The sequence below is a fragment of the Nannospalax galili genome, unplaced genomic scaffold (genome assembly GCF_000622305.1).
Source record: "Nannospalax galili isolate Female #2095 unplaced genomic scaffold, S.galili_v1.0 scaffold87, whole genome shotgun sequence".
Taxonomy (NCBI): domain Eukaryota; kingdom Metazoa; phylum Chordata; class Mammalia; order Rodentia; family Spalacidae; genus Nannospalax; species Nannospalax galili.
In genome coordinates this window covers 12794947-12818254 of record NW_008360320.1, presented here as the reverse complement: position 1 = coordinate 12818254, position 23308 = coordinate 12794947, and the positions used below count along the sequence as shown (strand labels likewise).

The 23308-nt window shown below is 38.6% G+C and overlaps 1 protein-coding gene across 1 annotated transcript in view; it reads right to left on the bottom strand.

Annotated features, from left to right (window-relative positions):
• The window catches only part of Lrp1b (LDL receptor related protein 1B), a 2166816-nt gene that overhangs the window by 418991 nt on the left and 1724517 nt on the right, over positions 1–23308 (bottom strand). The gene's annotated exons all lie outside the window — the stretch shown is intronic.

Genomic DNA, 23308 nt, shown 5'->3' with positions numbered 1-23308 from the left:
AGATGAGTGGTGGGACACAGATCCTAATGCACAAAGGGACAAGGTTAGAAACAAGTGATTATGTCTTAAACCTGTGACTCAACTACCAGGGGCTAGACCAGCTCTTTTAATTTTCAGAGTTTGATTGCCTCTTCAGATAGAATCAAACACCTACTTTCCTCTGCTATCATCTTCCTTCTTGCTACTCTTCTCCCATGTCCAGTGTTAACCAAGGCTGTATACACATTATGAATTCACATTAAGAAATCAGCATTGTGTTCTACTATACACCTTCCTTAAGATATCTCTTCCCCTTCTCACAAATTATTCCTTTCTAGTTTCCTAGATTCTAGAGATACTCCAAAGTAAATACACAAAGCTTAAGATTTATTGCTAATGTCTACATAGAAGGAAGAGCATGTCTTTCTGGGTTTGGGTTATTTTACATCCATCTATTTACATGAAAATTTCACAATTTCATTTTTCTTTACAGCTGAATACAATTCTATTGTATGTAGGAAGCACATTTTCATTACATATTCTTTTTAATATTTTATTTATTATTTTTATATTTTATGTGTATGCATGTATTGCCAGCATGTACGTAAGTGCACCCGTGTCATGCAATGCTTGCAGAGGTCAGAAGAGGCTGTCAGATGCCCTGGAACTGGAGTTACAGACAGTTGTTAGCTGCCATGTGGGTGTTGGAATTCGAACCTTGGTCTTCTGCAAGAAAATTCAGTGTTCTTAGCTGCTGCGGCATCTCTCCAGCCCCTTATTACATATTCTTCAACTGATGGACATCTAAGCCGTTTCCATGTCCTAGCTGTGGTGAATAGGGCAGCTATGAACATGGATAAACCTGTGTTTCTATAGCAAAAATAGAGTACTTTGGGTCTATGCCCTGGAGTAATATAGCTGATTCATATGATAGATGTATTTCTAGTTTTCTGAGGAACCATCACACTATAGTTTAAGTGGGGAAAGGGAAGGGAGGGTAGGGAGAGCAGGGAGTTGTTACATAAGGGATAAACTAATTCTAAAGATATAATATATGTTATATACATTATATATATATATATATATGTGTGTGTGTGTGTGTGTGTTTTATTGAAGTTACTCTACACAGGGCATTGCGCTCGTCCCAGAAGTTGTAGGTTGCCAAATAAAAAGCCTAGTGCCAGGTGTGCAATACCTCTCCTCAAGTTGTTGGGCAGTGGTGTTCTAAACACTCCCAAAACAATACACTATGTTGCCATTGCTTTTGGTTGCCCACTAGAACTTGATGAAAAGAACCTGCTGCTGAAGGCATCACACATGTTTGTCAAGGGAGGTTGAATCAAGTTGGTACTGACCAGGAAGCTTCCTCCCTGCTGGCTAGTTCTCACAGTACTGGAAGGTGCTCTGCAGAACATTTAGGGGAGGGTGTTTATCAACAATCTTACCCAGATTTTAACCCTGTGAACTGCAATGATGTTAAGTGTGGCAAGGTATGCCCATGGGTGCAACAGTAGCACAAATGTTATGGGGGTAACCACCCACATCCAGATTGGATTTAAAGCCACTTCACAAAATGAAGCACATGCTTGTTATTGAAAATCTAGCCAAGGACCCATGGTTGAGGAACTCACAGGCCCCAGGTGTGAACCTACCACTATTACTTTGCTTAACTGACATAGTATCAAACTACCCTCTTGGTCCTTGTCAGAGAAGTTTCTTTCTGCAGTGGATGCTGGTTAACACTGAGACTCAGTGACTGTGGAATGCTCAAACACAAACAGAACATCTATATCACACCACTTTCTAAAGTTCAGGGACCATCATGGAAGAGTGAGTAGAGCTACCGTAAGAGCCAGAGGATGGGAACAATCAGTGTCTTCTGGACATGACAGGACAGCTGCACTTATGAACACACAGCAACTACGGTTACCTGTACAAGACTGGCTTAATATGAAGCCAGTCAACATTCTAGCATTGAGAAAGGGGATTCCTGAGACCTTACACCTGACTGAGGAGCTTTTGACAATTGATGGTTTTGGGGTGAGCGAGAGTCAATTTTCTTAAGAATGTGACTCTTGGTCACCACACACCAGTGGATGGCCCTACACACAGAAGTATATGAACAGAACAAATTGGGGTCGATGGGTTACTAATAACTGTTTACAAAAGAAATTGTAACTGTAATATAGTTTATTGTTTTCCTGTCAAGGATATCTCAAAGGAAGTATCCAGGTCTTACAAAACCAGTATATGAAAAGGGTTATTTTCAGGTTTCAAATGTGTATATAATTTGGACTTCAATAATTAAAGTTTTTGAACCAGGTTTCATGCATATGATTAATTTGCTCTCACATTTTTATATTTTCTGCTTGCAACACAGATCTAGGACTGTCAAAATAGCTACCACTATTGTGCACTGACTAGGTGCTGCAAATGATGCAAGTTGTTTTGCACAGATCATTTTGTGAATAAACTCTACAAAGTTTATTTCTTATCTTCTTTTTCTAAGGAAAACAAATTTATTGGCACAGGTTTGATAATATTAATACAAAAATTTTACTCCAGGTTTATCTGCTTTCAAATCCCTACACTCTTAATATCACTCTCTTTGGAGAAGGGTAGGAAAAGCATATTGTTTACTCTCAACTGACAGCAACACGGAAACAAATAAACGAGTCTCAACTTGTGACTCTAGGGAAATTGTATAAAAGTTTGCCATGAGCAGCCTCCACTCACACAATAGTTAATAAGGAACTGATAGGTTGATTAGCCTGACATTTAGGCCAGAGTCAATGGAAGAAAGATTGCAAAACACAAACACAAGGAAATCTCTTAAGGTGATTTTGTTTGACTCGGATGGTACTCTTGTTGAGAGTAAGCGATTACGTGGTTGATAAGTGTTAACAGTATTTAAAGTATTGAGTAGGAAGCCATCTATTCTGTTGTATTACTATATTTCTGTATTTCTGTATCATTCATAAATGCATAACTTGATTGGTAGTGGTTTCCACATTCTAGTCTTTATCATTCAGAAGTATACTGAGAAATGACACAGCTCTGAACAACTCAGAACATGTAAGAATCATCTGTCCATTCCCCCTGCTTATCCCTGTCTATGAAGGTGGCATGTCGTTTTCTGATCCTCTAGACTATCTCTTGTCAGTCAGAGAGAAATCACGTGGCATTGTAACCAAGAGGAAGCAGATGTTCCTGTTCTATACTCTAGAGCATGGGAGTATGCCTCACTGTCCAGGGACATTCTCTTTGACTTTTGTAGTAGATGTCAACCAGACAGTTGACTTAACCAAAATCTAATGTTATAATTTATAAGACTTCAGTAATATATTTCTTTCTCACAAAGATATTTAATTCCTTAAAACATCAAATTCTTTCTTTACTTTTTTTTCCAATTATGAAAATAGTCTGAGTTAGCATCTTATGATTTTTATCAAATGTGGGATCGTACGGTATGTGAGTATGCACATCAAACACACACATGTATTTGTTTGAGTAACAAAGTTCCCAAATCAAACAGCCAAAATAGGAATTTAGAATATTGATCCTAGCAGACAAATCTATAGTTAGTATAAAATATCTTTTTATCTAGTCATCTAGGCCCTAAATATCAAATCCAGGAAATCAATTCAGTGTTAAATATTGTTGGAACTCAAGGAATAGAAAAGGTATAATTAAGAAAGCAATGATACATGACTATTTCAGCAGTTCCACATTTCTCATTACGAAAATAATTATGTTGGAAATGTGGTGGTTAGTCAGTAAAAACTGCCACCTCACCACGCACCCTTGCCAACAAATTAAGAAATGAGGAATCCTGTTTCCTTAATTCATCTTTAGGGTAGCAATTTGGTTTAACTAAGCATGAGAGAAACCCTAGTCAACTGAACAAAGGTAAGAAAGGAGGACGGCTCATTAAAAACAAACAAACAAACACAACAAAAAGAAAACAATAAAAAAAAGAAAACAAAAGATAGGAAATTCCTCAGAACCATGGACATGATATGGCTTCCTATATTCTGGTGTTCATTTCAACAGTGGAGGCACTATCCTCCTAGCCTGACAAAGATCAGTTTTTGACAACTACCCAAAGGACTTCACTTCATACTCAGTGCAAATCTATCACACTACAACGGATGTAGCAGTGTGCACATTGTTCTAAACACGGTAAGTGTTTATCTACCGGGGAAATAAGTGAAAGATGTGTTTTTGACACGGCTCTTCACCTGGTTAACCTGAATGTAGTGCAAAGTTAACAAGAAAAGTTTATCTCTAGAACATGCTACAACTGCAAAGGGTCATGATGACCTCCTGTTAACTGGGCACTGCTTCCTCTGTCATTGCCGTGTGTCCCAAGCTGCAGGGCATGAGTTTGCTGTTTCAGATTATACCATTGGTGTGAATCATTCCAGCCTCTTTTGAAGAGTCTAAATCATTTTGACAGAGAGAACTAGCTTTGATTTTAACCCAAGTAAGAAGCTTAAAATAAGAGCCTGTAGACACAACATTTTACACGTGTCCTAAGTGCAGTTTCCAGAAATATAGAATTCTGGGTCCATTTCAAAATGTCCTGTAGTTGTCTTCTTTTTTTCACATAGAACACTTAGTCTGTCTTTGATTTGTGCTTAACAAAATTTTTCTTTACTTAAATTTTGTCTAAAGTCTACCATATTATAAAGGATATTTGAATATGTCTCTGTCTGTTTTTCTCTCTCTCCTTCCTTCTCTGCCCTGCTCTACCTTGCCCTCCTTTCTGTGCATTAATACAATTAATCAATAAACAGACATAGTTAAACTGCAGGCATATTTGATAAAATTCGATAACATTTCACCATTACAGACTAGAAATAAAAGAAAAATCCTAAATTTGATACAGGAAATATTAAAAAACTAAGGTTCACATACTATTTAATAGTGAATGCCTTATCTACCCAAATCATAAGTAAGAAAAAGGATGAAATGCTGCGCTTTCTGTTCAGTCTTATACAGACAGCTCTACCTCAGGTAAGCGTTAGGCGACTCTAACCAAAGTAGGTAGCTGTGCTCACGCATAGCTCATGCAACGCTTTCTAAGCATCCCCATTTCCATTCGATACCAGACCCCCATGTTATGTTCTTCTGGTTTTGAGAGAGCTATTTTGTGTACTGTTTCAAATGGGTCCTACAGATCCATTGTAACTATGAGGGACTGAAATACTGTGGCCAGAATAAGTGGCTATGTTTTAAGGTTTCCTCTCAGTCACTCCAGATCCTTACAAAAAGGAAGTTAATGACACATCTAAAAGAAACAATCTTACTTTTTCTGTGTTTAGGAAAAGAAGTAATGGCTGATCTCTGATGATAAGCTCACCAGGTGAGTCCTGACCTTTGCTCATCAGTTAGCTTAGTCTTCACCAACTCAGGGACCTCTGGAATTGGATGGAACATCCCTCTGTAATTCCAAGTAAGTTTTGGAGCCTTGGTTCTTGTCAACCAATGTAATTCCAGAATTGATCACTGCATGCTGGTGCCAATTCCCAGGCAATCTGGGGTCTGTGTTTCCTATCAGTCAGGAAATTTCGTCCCCACTGATGAAGGTACGTCTGGACCTCCAGGTTGCCAATCCTTACTTTCCTTTGATTCCTAGTGTTAAGGCTCCCAGATGTATACTTCATAATTTGGAAAAATGTAATCCCAAAGCCTTAAAATAAAGTTAATTTACTAGCCTGTTGTGTCTAGTAGGGGCATTATCCACTTATTATCAGGTAAGTCTATTTGACTTCTTTTTATATATGTGTATGTATGTGTAAATTTTAGAAAACTTTCATGGTTGTAGGCTTCCATATGACTTCTTCTGAAGGTCTTTAATGTTATTAATCCCTCCCCACACTACTCCCTCCTCTACCCTGCATCCCATCCCTCACCCCATTTAACCTTTCTGAAAGATGTTCACCCTCTATCTGCCTTCATTGTATTCTTTTTCCTCTCCTTGGAACGACCCCCTTACCACCATAGCCTCTTACTAGTTTCCTGACCGCTACAGTATTCTAAATGAAACACGCACATCTAAACCCAGTGCCAGGAGTCAGTTATCTCGTTTTGGAATTATTGGCCAATGGGGTTCCATAGACACCATGCCACAACATTACAGCCTATTGTCATTGCTCTGGTTACACATCAGAACTTGATGATAAAACCATGTTGTTGAAGACACCATATCTATGAGTCCTAAAACATGGAGATATCAAGCTGGCATGACCCAGAAACTTCATCTCTACTGGATAGCTTTCAGAGAGCTGGAAGGTGCTATCCATGCTATCAGAGTAATAAACTCCTTAGTCTTATCCAGCCGTGAACCCTGTGACCTACAATAATCACCTCCTGGCATGACATGCTCACTAGTGCAAAAGTGGCATTGATATTATGGAAGCCTTGGATTTAAGGCTTTCTCCATTCACACTTGGCACCATTATTGGAATCAAGGACTTATGACTAGATAGGTCATATGCCCTAGAGGACAACTTACTACTATTATTCTATTAAATGGAAATAGAATTAAACCAATTCCTAATCACATTTCACTATATCCACATGTTAGAGCATCTCTCAGCACTTATCAGAGAAGCGTCTTGCAGCAGATAGTGATTAACATAGAGACCCACAACTTGTCAAGGTACAGTGAGTAAAAGATCTAAAGTGCTCATCCCAAAACAGAACATCTATATCAGACTCCTCCTCCAAAGGCTCGTGGATAATGGTGGAAGAAGGGAAAAAACGATTTTAAGAGCTAGAGGCAATGGATGATTATAATAAAACAGTGTTTTCTGGACACAACAGGACAGTTGCACATATGAACTCATTTTGTGAAAGCATTTACAAGACCTGCAAAAGCCCAAACCAGACAAAATAGCAGCATGAAGGGAGAGGTGGGCATGAAGACCCATCCCTACTTGAGGAGCTTTGGTAACTCATAGCTGCTGAGAAAGGAAGCATATGCTTTCTTTATGGGTGTGACAATTGGTAGGTTGACCAACACTCCAAGGGATGGCCACACACCCAAGATTATTTTGGCAGCACAAATTTCACACTGGTGGGTTAAAGAAAAAGGAACATGAAGTTGGGTGGGGGTGGATCTTGGAGAATTTGGGGGAAAAGCATTCACATGATAAAAATACACTGTATGAAATTCTCAAAGAATTAATAAAAATATTTTTTAATGTTAACTTGGCCTTATGTAATGTCACCAGACAGTCTAAGTCAGTTGCTAGAGAGAATGACTAGTAACTGGCAATTTAGTCTTCAATACCATCCTCCGGCTAGATCTGTTTTGTAAAAGGCAAAAACACTAAGATGGGCTACATCCAAGATTTTCTTCCAAACTGTGTAACTGACTTTCTGGGTATTCAACAAACAAACGTTAAGGGGAAAATCGATGAGAATACAGAGATTAAGAGGATAGCTAATATTTTGGCCAATGCACCCAGTTCATCTAGGTCCCAATAGGGGGTGGGGAACACCATTGAAAATGCTCTAGTAAGGTACCCACCCTCTTTATTGAAACATTGGAAACCCAGGGGTTAAACTCCAACCAGTGTAAATTCTACAAATAGGAGAATCAACACAGAAGAAAATGTCTTCATTTCTTACAAAGGAAGCCTACAAAGGTCAACAAGACCCTGCCCCACCCCAGTGGAAAGCACAACTGGTAGAGAAAAAAAATCAAAACCTCACATCCTTAACCATAAAAATATTGCTTGTATGTTCCTGCTAATGCCTCATTTGCTTAACAAGACCTAAGAATTAGATATTAACCACACCAGACACTACAACACCTGTAATCAGATTTAGATTTGGATACCTGTATCTTTATTTTGGAATTGGGTTACATCTTTTACAATCTTAGCAGAAACGCCATTAATCTTTGAACCTTGTGTAGTCAATTACTGTCATACTTTTATTTTCTGTTGGTCATAGTCAATCCAAATCCTATGATCCCCAGAGGGCCTAACTCTGTGTTTCCTTGATTACCCTCCAAGGCTTAAAAATCAACAAGAGTGGAGACTCTAAACAATCCAATGTTCAGTTTTCACCAGGAAGTAGCCAGATGAACTTAACCCCCATCTTCTCAATAACTTTAGGGTCTCAACTATTGAGAAGGACATCATATCAGGAAGCTATAGAGATACCAGCATCTTTAGAGGCAGCTGAGAATGGACCATCCTCCTGTTGCCTTGGTAACAATAGAAATGGAAGCATTACAACTACCCCTCCTTAGGATTTAAAATACCATATGAGAAAGTAGAAGTATCTGAGCTTCACTGAAGTCTACTAAGGAAATCTATTTCCTCCTGTTCAAAAGAATGAAATGTGAATTATACTCCTGACCAGAATGGAGACAAGACATTCTAACATGCTCAAAACATTGCATGTGGGCTGGAGAGATGGCTCAACAGTTAAGGGCACTGGCTGCTCTTGCAGAGGTCCCAGGTTCAATTCCCCGCACCCCCATGGCCACTAAGAACCATCTGTAATTTCAGTTCCAGGGGATCTGACATGCTCTTCTGACCTCTGTGGGCATTGTATGACATGGGTGCACTTATACGCATGCAGGCAGTACACTCATACATACAAACAAAAAAAAGAATAATAAAAATAAAACAGTTTTTAAATGTATACTATTGTACTCTCCCTTATTGAATCCAACTGGGCCTGTCAATGAACTCAGGAAATATAGTATCATCAGACAATCTAAAAGTCAATTGTTCTAGAGAATGCTAAAACACTTAATTCAACAGCAAAGACACAAATAATATATTTGGATAGTGAGCAAAGGATTTGAGTACTTTAAAACAAAGGAATGCACATGGTGGACAACCACATGAAAGTTGCACAATATTCTTAGCTACCAGAGAAATACCAATAAAAAACACTTCATATCCACTTCAATGCTAACAAAAAACGGTAAGTTTTTGCAAAACTGTGGAAGAATTGGAAATACCACATATTTTTTATGAAAGTGGGAAACTGTTCAGCTGCATTGTAAAATATATTAAATATAGACAACATATATCAGACGATTTCAATGGTTGGTATATACCCAAGAGAAATTAAAACATGCATCTGTATGTATGCACAACAGTGTTCACAACACTGTTTATAAGAGTCAAAAGCAGAGACAGTCAAAATGGTAATCAAATGATCAATGCATGAATAAAATAAAAATGTCTTACAACAGAAAATGTTTTTAAAGAATAAAAAATGAAACACTAGTATATACTAAAACATAGATAAATATTATGTATACTGTTCTTTTAAATTATTTATTTTATAATATGTGTGTGAGTATATTGCCTGCATGTATGTAAATACATCCATGCTATGCAATGCCTGCAGAGGTGAGAAGAAGGCATCAGATCCCCTGGAACTGGAGTTAAGGACTGTTGTTAGCCACCATGTGGGTGCTAGGAAATAAACCCAGATCCTCTGCAAGAGCAGCCAGTGCTTTGAACTACTGAGCCATCTCTTCAGCCCCAGATATATTATTCTAAGTAAATGAAGTGAGGCACCAAAGACTACTTATTTTACTGCATTTACATGAAATGTTCATAGGGAAATCTTTAAAAGAAGAATGTGGATTAGTAGTCACTTGGTTAGGGAACAGGAGTACAGGGTGAAACAATGGGGACTCTGTTAATTACTATGTTGTGTGTTTATTTGTTTGGACCAGAGAGATGATGAAAATGTTCTCAAAATTAAGATGCTGCTATGCTAAAACCACTGAACTATACAGAGGGTGTAGGTGAATTGTGTGGTATGTGAGATCTATCTCAAAACAGTAGTCCTAGAACTGTCTTGATGCAAATATTTCAAATACTGTAAGAAGAAGCATGAACTTTACAAATTTAAATTCAAATTTGCTATGCATTGATATTTCTGTCATAAATCTCATAACAAGATTGTTATGAATTCTAAGAAGACTTCCAACTCTCTCTCTCTCTCTCTCTCTCTCTCTCTCTCTCTCTCTCTCTTTCAAACACACACACACATACACACCACTAGAAAACATCATACAAAATTATGTTACAATTTATGGAGATGAATTTGGCTTTTAGCCAGCTAAGATATAACAGAAAATCTAAATGTGTAGTAACTCTTTTGAATTTCTCTTATTTAAATGTTTTACAAATTGACTGATTATTTTTCTTTTTTAATATTTTATTTATTATTTTTAATTTATGTCTATGAGTGAATTGCCTTCATGTATGTGAGTGCACCTGTGTCATGCAATGCGACAGAGGTCTGAAGGGGGCTTTGGATTCCTCTGGAACTGGATTAAAGGACAGTTTGTTGCTGCCATGTGGGTGCTGGGAATTGAACCTGGGTCCTCTGCAAGAGCAGTCAGTGCTCTTAACCACTGAGCCATTTCTCCAGCCCCTCATTTTTCTTTTTTAACTATTTGGCTGACAAAGATACTGTAGCAGATTTCCATGTGAGATGCTTACTGTGGATCAGACTATTAGACTATCTCTTCTTTGGTTTGAAGCTGAATGACTATTGCTTTCTTCCAACATGAAAGTATACAGTAAAAAATGAAATAAGTTGTACATCCCATGGGTCCTTCGGATATCCAGCACACATTGAGGCTGTTATGTGTCAGTAGAACATCCTGAACTTAGTATGATCTCACCAATCCAACATGCATCCTGACATAGAGTGGTTCAACACTGGCTGTCAAATATTTGCAATGCCAACATTGTTGTCTGACCTTTACTTCTGGGCATAATATTTGATGCCACCTTTGAGTAGAGGAGTAGAGAAAAACTCTCTTCTGGGATTTCAACCATAACTCCTTCCTGGCCTTATACCTGCTCTGCTTCATGTGATCCTGGGAGTTGGTGGAATTTATGGAAAGTGGGAGGGTCACTGAACGTGGGATGCCATGATGCAGTGTCCTGAGGCTGTCACCCACAACAGAATGAGACTTGCAGTGATACAGTTGTTTCAGGGGAGGGGCAGGGTCACCCGTGTTCTTGTATGTAATTCCTTATCCCTTCTTTCTCATTTGGTTCTTCAAGGTGAACTTTGGTTGAATCGTTAATTTTGCCCTTACCATATCTATTATAAATAGATATTTTCTCATGGTTTCCCAAGAAAGTTAATGCAAAAACTGACCACAGCTAAACCACAGCATAGTTTTGCTCCTCTGTAAATTATTCTTAACCTTTCTTTGCTTAAATCTTTTAACAATTACAAAGATCAACAGTTTTCCACTAACCTAAATGACTAAAGACTAAATGTTAAAAGAAAACCTACACTGTCTAAAATTTTAACTGAGAGCAATTCTATTGTAAATAAAAATGGTCATTTTTTTGAAGGTGTTAATCTAGAAAATAGAAAATTCATTGTAAACTTGCAAGTTCTGTAAATTCAGGCAGTAGAGACATAATCTCAAACAAACAGCTCCAGTATTTTCAAAAATAACAAGATAGAATTCATGATGGGAAGAGGAGGTCCATGAAACCACCTATAAAAGTTTCTGTTGGCTATAGGAATTCCCTCTTCAGGAATTTGGAATCGTGACTTAAGTGCCCCCCCCCCCAGGAGAAAGGGCAGCTCACAGGAATGGACCGAGCAGGAGCAGCTCTGACCTCACCTTTCTTCTCTTCTATTATTTTACTCACTGAAATATTTTCCCAAAGTAAACTTGTTTCCCGAGATCTAACTATCTTCAGCAAAGACAGGCTTTATCCTTCTCTGAGCAACTTTAATTCCCTTAAAGAATTTCAAATATTTCCATGTCAAAAATTTCATGTCTCCTTGCTTTGCACTGTGTAGTGTAATGGGACTATTAATTTGGTTTTCCCAGAACAACTGAACAATTTTCCCTAAAACTGTGGAAACAGAATGACACAGTTTAAAAATTAAAGTGACAGTTACATTGTTAGTCTTATGTATTGGTTTTGTTTGTGTCTTAGTTACTTCTCCTGTTGATACGAAAAAAATATCCTGACAAAACAGCTTAAGGGAGAAAAGGTTTATTTATGCTCACAGTTCAAGGGTACAGTGTATCATGCAGTGTACCCTGACAACAGCAGCTACTGGTACATCTGCTCTTAGGAAGCAGATTGGGTAATGCTGATGTTAAGCTGGTATGGCCTTTTCTATGCAATCTAGCACTCTGCAGCACTATGCAGTCCAGCAGGCACTGTTCTTCCCTCCTTTGGTGCGGGTCTTCTCACTTCAGTTAATCAAGATCGTCTCTAGCAGGCCTGGGCAGAGGCTAACTTAGCCTAGGCAGTCCCTCCTGGGCATACCAAGAGGCTGGCTTCCTAGAGGACTATAGATGCTGTCCAGTTGATAATATTAACCCTGAGAGTTTGTTTGTTTATTTTACTTATTTTCTGATTGAAAACCTTTGACACCTATAACCCTAACACTTGGAATGTTGAGGCAGGAAGAGTATCCAAAATCTGTATAAAACTTGGGTTACAGATCCTCATCTCAAACAAAGCAAGCAAGCAGGCAAACAGTTAAGTCCCACCTTTCAGCCATGACTCTAGACTGTTTGAAAATGAAACAAATTCAAATGGGCCTGATGGTATAGGCCTGTAATCCAACTACTCTGGAGACTGAGGTAGGAAGATCGGAAGTTTAAGATCTGCCTGGGCTACAGAATGAGTTCAGTGGTAGCCTAGGCAACTTAGAGAGATTGTGTTTCAAAATAATAAATAAATTAAATAAATAAAAAAATAAATATGTAAAAAATTGGCTACAACTTTAGTTCTGTTATGGATACTTAGCTTGTACAGAACTGAAAATTTTTAATGTCTGAAACTCAGACGTGTTAAAAATTGCCTCTGTCTCTTGTTGCCACTACCGGAAGCTGAGAAATAGAAGTAAAGACTGAGCCCATGGATATCACTAGTATGTCAGACCTCTGGAATAACTGGAGAAAAGCAGTATATCAGTCCAGGAACCCCAGAAAACAGCATGAATTCCAATGTGCCTAATACCTTCTCATTACCAGCAAAGGTAAAGAGAATGGCATTTAAGATACCTGGGTAGAAGGCAACACAAAATCCATCCTCATCTTCAGGCCATGAAGAACTTACTGAGAAAGAGGTGCCTATTCGTTACTAGGTGCAGGTCAAAATCATCTCCAGAGCAATTCACACAGTGAAGAACAATCCCCAGCACAGGCTCGCTCAGAACAGCAGGAACAGAGGCTGATCCTCCCATGAGATTTTGTTCAAACTACGACACTTACACCCATCCAATGCTTTTCTTTAGTATATGTTGTCTTCAGGTATTTTGTGCTTCTGTAGTCTGTGTAAAGAACAGTCTTTAGAGGATTAAGTCTGTAAGTAATTAATGATTGATGTCTTATTATGTGTTATTGTATTCTAGTTTTATAGTGGTACATAAAAGGTATGCAACTATTATGTAGAAAAAGAAGAAAGAAAGGAAGAAACCTTCAAAATACAGTCATGAGGGAGGAACAGAAATGAGGGCTTTAGGGAACGTAGCACACCATGATGTACGGGCTTTGAATGGAAGTACAGCATTATACAGAACTCATGCGATATTCTCTGGCAACAAATTAGTTGTTTCAAGAATATGTACTTGACTGTTTCTCAGCTGCTTATCTTTAAATGATAGATGAGTGCATGAAATTAATTAGAACATATAGGTAGTTTCACTTGTTGCAATGATTCTGTGCTTTTTAATTCCCATCCCAGAACACATAAGTGTCCTATAAATCTAAGATAGACAAGAACCATCACCACACTGACATCTGTACCACAAGCTGTGTCTCAGACAGCAATGAATTTTTGCCCTTCTTTATTATTTTTCTCTCAATTTGCCCTTTCCTCTCAAGACATTTGAACTAGCAGCACCAGTTAATAATCGTTTGTCTGTGTCACTTTTCTTTTGATTCCAGGTTTATAGATTTGTTTCTTCAGTCTTTCCTCATGTTCAAAAGTCTGAGTCTTCTCTGACTTGGCTTTTGGATGACTGATTGACAATCCTTGATTCTTCATGTCAGATCTAGTGTCACTTCTCTACTCTCCTAACCCAGTGACCCCATCTTCTGTAGCCTCCTCAGTTTCCTGTTGACCAACTTCTGCAGAGCAGCTTGAGGCAGTGGAAATGTCAGCCAGGCATCCCTTTCCTTTCCTCAGAAAGGGTGCTTGGAGTTTTAAAGCTATTCTGTTTTAATTTAATTTTAAGAGCTATTCTTCCACATGCTGATGTAGAATTTATTTCTCTCCATGTATTATATGTAAATAACTTGATCCAATACCTACATCTATAAAGTGCATAGATATAAATCAAACCAAATATTTTTCTTTTCTAATTAAATATAACATTTATAAAAACAAATTCATCTACACACCAGTTTTTTTTTTGTTTTTGATTTCTTCTTTCTTTGTTATTGTTTGACAGAATCTCCCTAATCCTAGCCTTCCTGGAACTCACTATGTGGACCAGGCTGGCCTTGTCCTCACAGAGATCCCCCTGCCACTGTCTCCCAAGGGCTGGGATTAAAGGCAAGTACTACCACACCCTACATACACAACACGTTTTTTTAAAAAATAGTTTTAGATTCTACCTTTTAATATTTCAATGTGATGTTGTTCTCTACAAATGTGTTGGGTTGCAGTCATATACATCCTGAGATGCATGTGGCAGGAACATCAATGTTTGGACACTCCTGCTTCAAACTATCAGGAATAAGAGTGAATCACACAAATGTTTAGATTCCAAATCCCTTTCCATTCAAAGGCAATTTTGAAAGCCACAAAAAAGATATAAAGGAGCATTATCTTTGTGTATGTGTATGTGTGTGCACCTGGTGTGTGTGTGTGTGTGTGTGTACACATATGTGCATGTGTGCTTATGTGTGGAGGCCAGAGGTCAATGTCAGGTGTCTTCCTCTAGTGTGCCTCAACTTATTTTTCAGACAGGATCTCTCATAGATCCTGGAGCACACTGATTTGGCAAGACTAGTTCTCTAGCAAGTCCCAGAACTGGGAATATAGACATGCACTGTCCCACCCAGATTCTTACCTGGGTGATAGGGATCTGAACTCAGGTTATCATGCTTGTGTGACAAGCACATTATTGACTGAATCATCTGCCCATGTCTGAAATACATCTTTTTCGGGAGACGTCTTTCTAAGATTGAGTGTGGAGTACCTCATAAGAATATGATTTCGTCTATGCAGCTTCCTTTATATTTCAGAGTTTTTATTATCTGGCATAAAAAAGCTAGTAGGATTAATAGAGTACAAATGTTTAAACATTTGGAAAATATTCATTTGTAAAAGGAAATTTAATATTTATTTACGTTGTCAAGCAGACAATTTAAGGTTTCAATGTCATCCTCTTAGTCATAATTTTTGTTTATGAAGTTTCTGTAGTTAATATTATAAATGAATATTTATTTTATGGAAACATGTTAAAAAATAAAATTACAAAATCAGTTAAAGGATTTGCAAGATTTTCCAAGCACTTCCTAAAGCGGTTCAACCCGAGCTCCAGAAGCTTGACCTCAGCTTCCCGCTACGCCCACAAATCCAGCTGTGTTGTATGTTGCCCATCACCCCGTGTAACAAGGGAATCCACACATGTGCTGGAATCAGGATGTCGCTCTGTCCTCCTGGACCACCTTGGTCCTTTGGTTTTCTCTGTTTTTTGATAATCAAAAAGTTTTCATTTTTGCAATCACAGTTATAGGTAGATCCTTGAATAGAATAAGATCTGGTTATATCTCTGTTCTTGCTTTTTTCTTTGTCAACTTTCTCAAATGAGTTGCTGAATATCCTGTTTTCATTGACCTCAGCCCACTAATATCTGACTTTTTAAATTAAAACATTATTTTACTGGGGCTGGAGAGACATCTCAGTGGTTAAGAGTACTTGCTGCTCTTGCAGAGGACCCAGGTTTGATTCCCAGCACCCACATGGCAGCTAACAACCATATGTAACTCCAGTTCCAGGGGAATTGGATTCTCTCCACTCACCTCCTCAGGCATTGCACGACACGGGTGCACCCACATGTTGGGGACTCCTGCTGTGTGGAGTAGCAGTTTCTCCATGTCCGGAAAGCCCACGGGCTCGGATTCAAATGCAGAGACTCCTTTTTCAGCAGAGTGCCTTCCTGGCATCTTCCTGACTCATCTTTTGAAGTGGCCGCCACAGAAACATGGCCTCCGGCTCTGGAAATGCCATGCTTTCCTGTGTGATTTTTCGGGAGGTCTAGCGGCCTGGCGGGAGCCCACTTCCATATGTGAATAAGGGCATCCCACAAAGTACCTATCAGCTAAGGCCTTTTACCACTACCCCCACGGTATAGAGTTTCCTGGTTTCCCCTCAATAACTGAAGCTTCAGCTGGAGCTAGAACTGGAGCTGGAGCACTGAGACTTGGAGCCAAGCTGAGTCACTTAATAAAGAGCTGTAACACGGACTGAGCTGAGTCCTGTGCCTCACTGCCTATGATACAGCCTTCCCGGAGAGAGCTGTCTCTTCGTAAGCCGACTCACGGACACCTAGCTTTAGCTGCTGCGCACCTCTCCTCGTGACCCGGCAGCTGACGGGTCCCAAATATAGAGAGAGAGTGCACGGGTGAAATTAGGGCGGCACTCGATGGGCCAGCCCCGGTAGCAGAGGGATCCACAGCAGAGAAGCAGCGGAGAAGCAGGGAGCTTCGCCAACGCGGAGAGAAGCCAACAACGCAGTGTGCGAGACCCTCAGCACCCCAGCGGTGGACAGCGACGCGGTGCGCGACCAGACCCGCCGCCGCAGCTCCAGGGTGCGCATAGGGGACCGGCGCCACGCTAGTAGCTGGTGCCTCGAGATACCCACATACATGCAAGCAATACACTCATACACGTAAAATAAAAATAATAAAACATTAAAAATTATTATACATGTATGAGTGCTTTTCCCACTGTGGATGTAATTGCACCATGTACATGCAGAGCCTGAGGAGGCTGGAAGAGAGCATTGGATACCCTGGGCCTGGAGTTGCAAGCAGTTGTGAACCTCCATGTGGGTGCTGGGTCCTCTGTAAGAGCAGCGAGTGCTCTGAACTGCTAGGCCATCTCTTTAGCTCTATGTCCAACATTTTTCTTAAACCTATGCAGACATTAATCTCCCCAAGGTTATATCAACATCATAATCAGCAATATTATAAATATATCAACATTCCTATCCCATGCTCCTTTATTTCATCATAGTTACTTGGTAGCTATTGACTGTTCTTCTAAAAGTTGTTATTTATTTATTTATTTATTTATTTATTTATTTGTTCTTTTTTGAGAAAGGGTCTCCATGTAGCCCCAGCTGTCCTGGAACTCTCTATGTAGACCAGGCTGGCCTTGAACTCACAGAGATCTGCCTGCCTCTGCCTCCTGAGTGTGGGGATTAAACTCATGTGCCACCATGCCCAGCTTAATTTGACTCTCTTGATTTATTGAAGACAGGTAACCAAAACTTTTTGTGTGGCACTGGCCAGACCCTAAGTCTGGTAACAATTTGATATTCAACTTGATATGAAAAGAGCTAAGAATTGTATTTAGGGTAAGGAAAACTTTGATTATTTCATTGTTGCTGCTCTGTCTCCCTCCCTCCTCTCTCTCTCTCTCTCTCTCTCTCTGTCTCTCTCTCTTTCTCTCTCTCTCTTTCTCTGGGAGGAGGCTCTTTCTCTCTCTCTCTTTCTCTGGGAGGAGGGACAGGATAGAGAGAGTGAGAGGTTCAGAGAGAGAGAGAGAGAGAGAGAGAGAGAGAGAGAGAGTTAAAAAAAGAATGTTCTTGATATGTAATCCTGACTGGTCTGGTAGTTACTATGTAGCTCATACTGGTCTTGAATTTGCAACAGTCCTCCTGTTTCAGAATTCCATGTATTAGAATTATAGTCACAAGGCCCCAAATACACAAATTGGAACCCTGCTCATTCTCTTATGTTTAAAAAAATTTTTTTTGATTTTATGTGTATGAAGGCATTGACTCCATGTATGTAAGTGCACTCATGTAGTGCTAGGCTGGAAGCAGGAGTCAGAAGAGGGTTATCAGATCCCCTGGACCTGGAGTTAAAAATATTTGTTAGGCATCATGTAGGTGCTGAGACTCGAATCTGGGTTCTCTGCCAGAGCCACCAGTGCTCTTAACTGCTAAGTCATCTCTCCAGCTCCCCCCTTATCTTTTATAAACATTGTGGTATATTCAGAATTTTGTTTGCTATTTACATATAAAAATAATATATAAGAACATATATTATGTGCATACATATACATATACACACTATCATAAATTATAATGATTAAAAAATACAGTGAACAAAATTTCCTTAAAAGAATCACACCTCCCAATGGACTTCCTAAAAGGTTAAGTGAATAGAACTTTGGTGATGGAAAAGTTGGAAGGCTACAAGTCCAGAACCCAATTACAGTTTCTTGGGCTGTCTTCAGCATCCTTCATAGCCATTCCCTGTCCACCTCTGTGTCTGAACTACTGTCCTTATGATTAATAGGTAAAACCTTCTAAGATGCATGAACTTAAGAGACCACTAGCTTCCACCATCCAATGTGCTAAGAATGCCATTAGATAGCATTTGAAGCTGACAGCTGAGATTTCCCCATTTATTTAACATTCCTGTGTAAGGTTTCCCCCAGTGTTCTTGAAAAGGGCCTTGTTTTATGACTTTCTTTGCTCTGTTACTATAAAACCTTAGCCAAAGGGTTATCACATTGGAACATGGAATTTGGGTTGACCTGAATCTGTGTTTCCAGGCCATTGTCAACTCACATTGGGTTCCAGAACAAACTATCTCTTATTCTTTCAAGGTGAGAGATGTGTTTTTATGTTGACATTTTTGGCAACCCAATGTGGCGCTACAAAAGATCAATCCAGTTTTCACTTAAGGAACCAACTGGATTGATTCAGATACCAATTAGTACTCTCTTGTTGCCAGCTGTCAGACAGCCCCTTGAGTGAAAGTTGGTCAGTTTTTTCTGAAGGGCTCAGACCTCACTTGATTTGGCCAACAGTCCATTTGTTCCATCTGAACTGGTTGTTTAGGCTCCTATTTGGTAGACAGCTTTTTGCTTTCAACCTGTTTGGCTTGAGGAATCTATTTTGCTTGTTTGCTTTAAAAGCATTTAGGTTTCTTTTATATTTGCTTCCAGACCATTGAAGGCATTTCAGATTCTGACCCTTTGGTCTCTTAAACTTGATGTTAGCCCTCCTCCCTCCCATATCTAATATAAGGAAGTAGGAAATGTTTAGAGAAAAATAATCAGGTACTTGATACTCTAGCTGGTTTCATGTTTGATAAGTATGTTAATTCAAATTGCAAGTATTGTTTAAATGGGAAAATATAAATTGGTTTATTTTGTGCACTTAACTAGAAATCCTAGGTAATAAAAAATTACAAATAACCATGTTTAATTAGAATTTAAAATCAGAAACACTAAGAAATAATATAATTGGTAATTCACCAAATTTAGTAGGTGCTTTAAAAACTACATATAAACCAGGTGTGCTGGCAGCACAGGCCTTTAATCTCAGCACTCTGGAAGCAAAGGCAGGTGGATCTCTATGAGAGCCAGGCCAGCGTGTTTTACAATGCAAATTCCAGCCCACTGAGGTTATAGAGAGATCCCGTCTTAAAAGACCAAAAGAAAATATCTATCATCTATCTATCTATCTATCTATCTATCTATCTATCTATCTATCTATCTATCTATCAATCTATCATCTATCTATCATCTATCTATCATCATCTATCTATCATCTATCTATCATCTATCTATCTATCTATCATCTATCTATCATCATCTATCTATTTCTTCTAGGTTGTTCCCATATTTTTGGCACAGAATTGTTCACATGTAGGACAATCTTGTTTCCTAAAAGTTGGGCCTTACTTTCAGCTCACCACTGGACTACACACACACACACACACACACACACATACACACACACACACATTTTTTAAAGGATAAAATGAATAGGACATTAATTTTTAAAAATGTTTAGAGGTTATGTCTGAACTAAAAGAAAGTCCTGAAAACAACTCCTTTCATCTCTCTAAACCTTACTTCTTCCTTATCTGCTAACAGAACAAAATTCTATATCAGAAGAAAAGATTATTATGGCCTATTTTTAAAATATTTTATTTTTTATTTTTATCTTATGTGTGTGAGTGTATTGCCTGCATGTATGTGAGTCCACCCATGTCCTGCAATGCCAGGGAGGTCAGAAGAGGGCTTTGGATTCCCCTGGAACTGGAGTTAAGGACAGTTTGTAGCTGCCATGTGGGTGCTGGGAATTGAACCCAGGTCCTCTACAAAAGCAGTCGGTGCTCTTAACCACTGAGCCATCTCTCCAGCCCCTATGGTCTATTTTCAATATAAAATCTTCAGAGGAAAGAGATTCCACTCTACATTAAACGCTTCCATTGGCAAAGGCCACTTTACCTTGGGACGTCGACACTCATACTAGGATATGTTTATTTTCTCCACAAACAGTGCTTTTTCTCTTGACCCTGGTGCTTAAGCTTACATAAAAGTCTTATTATACCAGCTAGTCCTGAAATTCTTTTCAGTGGCTAAGCCACAAATCCTGATTTAATATGACTCAAGGTCTCGCCAATCTCAGAGAACTCCTCAGATTCCTAAGGATCACCATGTGGAGCTATTTCTCTGCACCCTACTGCTAAGGAACACTCGGGATTCGTACTGGGCTCCATTTTGAACCATTTTTCTGAGTTTACCTGACTGCTGCTTGACTGATTATCCTTATGGGCTTGCATGTCACCTTGGGTTTCTGGCCAGAGACCTGGGGCACCAAAGATAGAAATAGCCTGGTCTCATTCATACCCTGTCTCCTAGTGAGTGAACAGTACATAAGAATATTTTCTGTGTGATATCATCATAAGGGCCAATCCTAAGCTGCTCTCTTTCCACAAGAGAGCAACCTGACACACAGAGATCTCCCTCAAAACAGCACATTCTGGATCCAAAACACACCAGGCACGTCTGCTTCTATAGGCTCTCCACCCGAGATCTAAAGAGCTCTGTGCCTCTTTCCTTCCTACCTGTCTCCTCAACTTTTGGTAGCTGATACCAAGAGATCACTTGTGACTTCCTTTCCCTGTGGTGTTCAGAGGAAAGGGCTAACTTTTATAGCCTTTAAGACCAAAATAGATGACTCAGTATATTTTCATTCCATGAGAGATTAAAAACCCAGCTGGATGGGATTGGACTGAGTAGGCACATGATGCAGGCACACAAACAAGCATGGACAATATACTTTAGCTTCACTATAAACTAAAACATTAAAAAGTCTTGACCAAAAATAACATTGAAAAAGTCATTTTGATCAATAAAGTCACCTTCTCAATTATTTGGCTCTTAAAAGAAGGAAAACATAAATTTAAGTCTACATGACAGATTTCACCTTTTGATCTTTTGTGTTACTAAGCTTATCTCACATCTCAAAGAATAGGGTATAAACTTTGTGCCATTTTTTTGTGACTAGATTTCATGTCTTTCTTCTGTGTGTGTATATAATTGTTTTCATGTGTTGCTTATGTCCCATAAAGAATTATATAACAAACTGTGGCCACTTTGGGTTTATCAATTCAGAGTTTTGCACACTAAAATTATTGGGTTTTAGACATTTTATTTTCTTTTTATTTTTTGGCATGACCTGTTTAAAAAATATGTATGTACACACACACACACATATATATATAGAGAGAATCTTAGTGATATATTAAAAATCTTGATAAATACATATTGCTTTGTAAGCTCTGATACTCTAAACTTCTTAAGACATATTAAAATAATGTCTTTGGGTTTATTAAGTATAACAATCTTAAATATGCATTAGAATTACTAGGTAATTAGAATTACTAGGTAATTTTTCTTTCTAAAACATTTTCTAATAAAAATAATTTTATTTCATTTGTATGATAAACATGGATAACATAAAAAAATCATTTCTTTATCAGAAGTATGCTTAACATAAATTGCTTAAATTTAAGGTTTTAACGTTTACCAAATATTTTTTAAGTTATAATATAGTCCACTAACATTAATTCTTACAATTTTTCTACAACACACATTAGTTTTTTAACTTTACTCATACATTTTCAGTTTGGAACTATCTTTACTTTACCATACAAATATACAACGTGGTGTAAGACACATAATATATAATAAAAATATTATTCAAAATTTTAAGGTCAAAAATTCAATACACTGTAGAATTAATTTCTGGTTTTCTTAAGTTTTTTCTAATGCTTTTTGTAAATATTACTATTCTTAGTAAAAATTGGCTTTTAAAAAGTCTTATGTTTTGTCCTTTTACTAAAAGAGACATTTAAAACCTGATTAGACTTTATTTTTATGTCTTTTACATATTGTCCCATTGTGGACAGACTTTGCCTGTTAGTCGCTGCTTTAATACTAACAAAATTTTTCCTTAGAAGAATTTTTTTGTACTTCGGAGTAGCTGCCACATTACACAGTGTCCTCGTTAACCCTGTCAGTTTGAAAAAATCTAGAGTCACGTGAGAAGAGAAGCCTCAGTTAAGGAATCTAATGAAGTCGGTCTGAGGGCATGTCTGTGAGGATTGTCTTAATTATTAGTTGATTTAGGAAGCTTCCAGCCCACTGTGGGTAACACCGTTCTTCAGACAGGTGGTCCTGGGATGCATAAAACAGCTAGGTGAGCATGAGTCTGTGAGTGAACTACAGAGCAAGACATCTCGCAGCGTTCCTCCATAGTTCCTGCCTCCAGGTCCTTGCACTGAATTCCTGTCCTGACTTTCCTTAATGATGGGCTGTAGCCTGGACGAGTAAGCCAACTAAACTCTTTCTTCCACAAGTTGCTTTTAGTCGTGATGTTTGTCAGAGCAAAAGAAAAGTAACTAGAACTCAAAGTTGTCACGGAAAATCACTTTTGATGGGCAAATATTTAAATCTACTTATAAAATTTGTCCTATTAGAAAAACAAATGTCAAAAATAACTAAATCTTTGGCTTTTACCCAAGGACTATTCCTTTTGGAAAACATCTATTATTTCCTTATAAAATAAGGACTTGGAGTCCTATAAAAATTTAAGTAAGATCCTCAGGCCTCTTGGGGAGCACCACTTCTGGTCCTGGCCCCGCCCTCACCTCTCTCTGCTTCCCTCGACCTGCACCACCGGCTAACTCTCCTAGCCTGCACTACTATCCTCAGGCCTCTTGGGGTAAGTCTATAGTGCAGCTCTCCACGCCCGGGACTCCCTAAGCGACATTCACTCTTCCATCCCCCTCCTG